This window comes from Nannospalax galili, unplaced genomic scaffold, assembly GCF_000622305.1.
Source record: "Nannospalax galili isolate Female #2095 unplaced genomic scaffold, S.galili_v1.0 scaffold237, whole genome shotgun sequence".
Lineage (NCBI taxonomy): Eukaryota > Metazoa > Chordata > Mammalia > Rodentia > Spalacidae > Nannospalax > Nannospalax galili.
The window spans coordinates 1,740,943-1,746,894 of record NW_008339924.1 but is presented as its reverse complement, the minus strand read 5'-3'; the positions used below and the strand labels follow the sequence as shown (position 1 = coordinate 1,746,894).

The 5,952-nt window shown below is 43.4% G+C and overlaps 1 pseudogene; it reads right to left on the bottom strand.

Moving 5' to 3' along the window:
- Positions 1-3,024: 3,024 nt before the first annotated feature.
- On the bottom strand, positions 3,025-5,305 carry LOC103735501 (annotated as a pseudogene).
- Positions 5,306-5,952: the final 647 nt, after the last annotated feature.

The window sequence follows — 5,952 nt, the reverse complement described above, 5'->3', positions numbered from 1 at the left end:
TACAACCCAGGTCCTTCCAGAATCCAGGTATGGCTGATGGAAAGGCAAAGGCCAGGCTGAGAGCCTGTCAGAACCAAGAAGATGGCTGCAGCAGCAAGCTAGGGAACAGCCCTTGAACCTGAGCCAAGCCCAGCAACACAACCCATCAGAGGCCATCAGAGGTAGGGATCTGCGTAACAGTTCCATGGCAACAGTAATAGTACCCCAGAAAGTGAAGCCTGGCTGGCCCAAAGAAAATGTCTGTGGGATTATAGAGGGCTAGATGGAGTAGTAGCTCCCATACATGCCACTGTATTCAATATTGCCCTTTTGATAAAATAATTGAAGAAGCAATGAGATCTTTTCATATTGTTTTGAACCTTGCTAACATTTCTTTTTAAATATCCCCTTAGCCACCCAAGACTAACTAGTACTTACTTGAAATCGATGATGGTGTGTCTTCAGATATCCTGCCCACCCTCTGTGAAAGAGTTTTCATTATATAACACTAACCCTTGAGTGTCTTAGAGATTTTTTTAAAGCATCAGGAAGAACAGTAAAGACAATTAAGAAGTTTAAACAAAGGCACCTGCGTGAGTAGAAAAGGACACTCCTAGGACTCATAAGGTTGTTGGGTGCAAAACCCAATACCAAGGGTGGGTTACCTCCTTATGAGTCATTAGCCATGGAGGGCCCAGAGGTCCCCAAATGATAAAGGCTATTTCCACTGCTATTAGTTATATATCAAAACTAGGTTGTCAGATCCTATTGCTGAAGATGTTGCATGCTTTGCAGGACATAGTGAAATAAAACAGACTGAGCTGGATGTGCCCCACCCCTGACCTTACTGGCTGGCTTTCATAGTACCAGAAGGTGTTATATGGATTGCTGGGAGAGAATTGTCACTGACAGTCCTTCTTGGCTATGGACCCTGAGTGCTACAGTGCAAAAATGCCAGGCAGGTTGTGTCCACTGCCATTAGTGACATGACTATTGTGGGTACAACCAACAACCTTCTGATCAATGTAAAGCCCAGCCTACAAGAAGTAATTCATGTCTTATACAGTAAGCTGTGACAAAACCAGTGACTAGGGATGTCATAGGCCCTAGTGAAGAAGCAATTCTATTTTTTTAAATGAATGTGATGTGCCTGTCAAACTGCCTTCTAAACATTTGTGCTTAAGACCATAGACTGTTGTTCTCAGCCCTAATGGACCAGAAAGAGAAACTTCTTTTTGCAGTCAGCAGTGTACTGCAGATTCAACCCATCAAACTTCTAAGAACAAATGACTTTTGCTTTGACGTACTCAGCCATAGATGGAGGAAAATAATAAAGTCACTATATCACTCCCTTCAAGGCTCAGGAAACCACTGTCGAAGAGGTGGCTGACAGAAGCTAAGAACAGGTGGAAGGGATGGAGTGTAGTATAGCAATTTCCTCCAAACTGAAGTGTTCTCTCTAGGAGGGAAAAGGGAGACTAATAGACTGGAGAAGTAAAAAACATCACAAGTCCAGGAAAGCTGAAATTCACAAGATTCACAGGGAGCTTCCCCAAGGTTTTAGAATCAGCAAATAATTGCTGAGAGGAACCTCTCCAACCTGACCTGTAGAGCTGACGGCAAGTCTTGCAGGGAGCTCCAGGGATGCAGCTTTGATGAGCTGTCATCCATGCTGTGATAGCTTTTTGGTGATGCAACTGCCTTTGAATCACTCATGTTCCTGTAAGTAAATCCTCACTCATACTCCAGTAAATAATCCCAATAAACGCTGATTCACAAAGTTGGACTTTGATGAAATCCTTTCTTTTGCCTGTCATTTGTTTACTCTCTAGGTAAGGAGTCATCTGTTCATGTGTCCCCATAAACCTCTCACACAACAGTTCCCTGTGCTAAATGTACTTCTACCTCTGAACCCCTATGTGGTTATGACCACCAAACCTACTCTGCCCCTTACCATCATCACCTCAACGAACAGCACCTCTAACCCCAACTGGCTTACTCAGTAGGTAAAGAGGACTCCAGCTCATACAGAAGCAGCTACTGCTGAGAGTTGCTCACATGTAGAGTTTTCAAAGAGTGAACAAGGAAAGAACCAAGAGCTAGGAAGAGCAGGATGCTAAACACCACAGCTCAGACAAGTTGATGTGTATAATTAACCTGGGTGAAATGAGACAGAAGAGAAATCAGTCATTAGACACACACCTAGTCAAAGCAAATAAAGAAGTCTGCTATCAGGTTTCTGAGGTAACTGCACTACCAAACAGCCCCCTGAGTTTAACCCCATCGCCAGGAATTTATTCATAGAGAAGGAACATGTGAAAGTGGCAAGTCTGGAAAGAAGACACAGTGCTCAACATAAAGGAAACAGGAACTCCCAAATCTCCATGATCACCACAGGATTCATCTCTGCTTTCAGCCCTGACTGTTGTCTCTGAAACACAGGATTAATTACAGAGTCACGTTCAAATGTCTGGAAAGGCCAGTGAAACCACAGATGTGTGGTGTGGTCATGTTATAGAAAAGTTCCTAAAATAGCAGAAAACAAGTATTCACCCAAGAGAGAGTCGGAAAGCTGATTTATTCCTTACTCATGCATGAGGGTCTCTGAAAAAAAAGGCTTTTAGATTCTCCTGTGGCCAGGAACCAAAGTACAGTAAGAATTATATAGTCAATTTTACATTATCATTTTATGGCTAGCACCTGGACCCTATGTTTCCTTCCTGAGTTCACTCTGCCAAAATAGTTTACAAAGTAGATATCCCAGGTGAGAGTCAGGTCATCTTCCACCTTTTGATCTACAAATAGGCTAGGCTAATTGGGCTAGGACCCTGTCAAACGGGTCATTTCAGTTTACAAAAACAGGTATCAGCAGCAGAATTTAGATTTCTGACGTTTGATTTTCACTTTTCTTGGACTAATTGGACTAGGTGCCTTATTAAACCATTTGATGAACTTTCCATTTTTTTCCTGTTAACATTTTTATTTTTCAAAGTAACAGGAGTTGTATACAAATGACAGTAGACCCTTACCTCTTTATTTTTATCTAAATAAAAGATAACTCAAGATGAGTTCTCAAGGGAAAAAAAGCTGTGTACATAAGGGACTACATGTTCCTTCATCATGTGCTTGGAACCAGTAGTTGTATTGCTGTCATAGAATCAGGAAAGGGGTTGTGATAAGTTGGAAGAGGTACATATGCTGCTGTAATCATTTTACCAGCAAACCATCTGCCATGCAATGCATCGACAGCAGCAATAGCTGCAGCAATTGATGGGCACTTCACATATACATTGCCCTGAGCTGAATTTTTGTCAGCATAAATATGAAAAACACCTCCATATTTATTACACACTTCAATCACATCATCTTTAATCTTTGTATCCCATCCAACTTCTTCTTCTGTTTGAGGATTGAACATGTTAGAGAGCTGGAAACACTGTGTTGCTAGTGGTTGAACAGATGCAGCTGCAGCTAAAACAGAGGCTTCAGTCTGTTGAGAAAGTCGTGTTTGCAAATCTATAACAAAAGAGAATTCTGCAACAGCATCAAATACCAAAGAGCCACTCATTTGTAAAGCTTGCTGTGCTGCTGGTGGAATCTGCAAATCTGTACCCTCTGCCAGTCTTGCCATTAATTGAAGACGACCAGTTGTTCCCAAATAAATTCCAGTCCTTTCCAGTTAGTCACTGTCCAAAAATGAACTACCACTAGAAGCATCAGTTCTTTCAGTAACATGACCAATTTTCATTGGCCTTCCAGCTGATTCAAATTCGTTAAGCTGCGCCAAAGCCTTTTTGGCACATTCTGAGTCAGAAAATATAATAAATCCATATCCCTAAGATCAACCTGTTTCACTATCCAGCATGAGTTGGATACTTTCAATCCTTCCAGAAGGCTCAAAGATTCCCCCGAAGCATGTCTTCAGTTATATTAAAGTGTAATAGTCTACATAAAGCCTCATAGGTCCAGCCCTTCCCTTTTGTAAATTGTCATTGCTGCAGCTCTGTTCTCTTCTGCCTGTGAAGCCTGTACTAGGATTGGCACTCCTAAAACTCGTTGGCCAGTTAATCCTATTGCTAGAGGCACTGAACTAACATTGACAAACTCCATATGTGCCATCCCTTTGGAACGTCTTGAATTTCTATCAGAGATCATCCTCACATCTCGAACCTTTCCAACTGTAGGGAAAACTCTTCCATTTCTCTTGGTCGAATTCTCGCTGCCAGCGGGATGCAGAAAACAGTCCTTGCATCGCTTTCCTCAGGAGTTAGGTTACCAATGGGTTCCCTCACAGGGCTCTTGTCTTTTCTGAATGGACTTTTGCTTCGGGGACGTCGTCTTAATTTGATGCTATGAGGCAACCCAATCTTTCCTCGGATGGTACTGTTAAATTTCGGTCCGGAGTAGGGATTTCGGTAGCGGCCTCGGAATCTGCGAGCTCGACTTCGTGAAGATGTCTTCTCCTCTCTTTGCTTCTACTTCGCTTCCGTTCATGGCTTTTCCTCTTTTTCCTTTTTCTATCGCTACTTTGCTTCCGTTCATTACTTTTCCTTCGCTTTCCCTCATGGCTACGTCTTCTGTTCTTGTTTTTTTTTCTTTTTTTCTTCTCTTTTTGCTACGTTCTTCATGGCGTTAGCACTGCTCAATTTGTTCTTATCCGTGGCTCTGTTTCTGCCTAAGTCCCAAGTGGCCATGCTAGCAGCCAGCCACTATCGATTTCTTGTGACCGATGCCATTCCTGAGATCTTCGCCCATTTCTGTTGGAGGGTCGGGACTGTAGCTTGATGCCACCTCTGTCACACATCTCGCCCTTATGATCGACAGTTCACACTGGAATCAAAGGTATTCATGGGAGCAGAGGTGAGACACCGTTAGGCAAGTCTTCTTGTAAGGGGCCTCAAGCATTGCTTCAATATCAATGTCCATCCTCTGCCGTTTTCTCTAAACGCCTGTGCCTGCTTTCTGGCGCCTGTGCTCCACTCCGGAAACCTGCCGCCATTGCTCCTGTTAACGCCCTAAGCCTAGACTGAGGCGAGGGCGAGGGCGTCTAGGCCCAAGCGAATCTCAGCAGGGCTCTGCCGACCGTGGCCCAGTCTCGTGTAATGATTGCGCCGCAGACGATCCCAGCCCCCTATTCAGAGAAGAGCCTTGGACTCCACCGCCAGATAAGCACGGAAATCTCGCAAGACTACGCTGTGTCTCCAGCAAAGACAGTTGGTGCTCTGTCAGTCTTTGGAAGAACTCCTTGCTGACTGCGCTCCCCCAGCTCCTGTCGGCTGCTCGCCGCATCTCCCATTTTTTCAGTTTTACATCTTTATCAACAGTCAAGACTTTACAGAGTAACAAAACATCTCAGGGTAGTGAGAACACACAGAGAAATAAAACATCTCTGAGCATCCCAGGGTTACATTTCAAGGTATCTACCGAATAAGTAAAGCAAAGGAAACTTCAAATGGCCTATGCTTACAAGGACATTATGTAATAACACAGGGACTAGAGAGATGGCTCAGTGGTTGAAAGCACTTGCTGCTCTTGCAGAGGACCTGGTTTCAATTCCCAGCATTCACATGGTGGCTAACAATCATCTGTAATTCCAGTTGCAGGGGAATCAAATGCCCTCTTCTGACACCCATGGGCATTGCACAACACTGTGCACTTACACACATGCAGGCAACACAGATAAACATAAAAATAAAAATAATAAAATAAAAATAAAAAAACACAATTATAAGAATATAACTTTTTCCTTATCAGTCAGGGTGGTTGGGCTGGATGTAGAACCTGTGTATGGAGGGGCAACTGTACTCTAAGATTGTGGAGATTGTGTGAGGCTGTAAAGAAGTCCTGCCAGCATCCACTTCTAAACACTCTTTGCCATGTATTGTAGTTCCTTCCCGTTTCTTTGAAACAGAATTTCACTGTGTAGCTCTGGCTGGCCTGGAAGTCACTTCAAATTCACAAGATCTGCCTGCT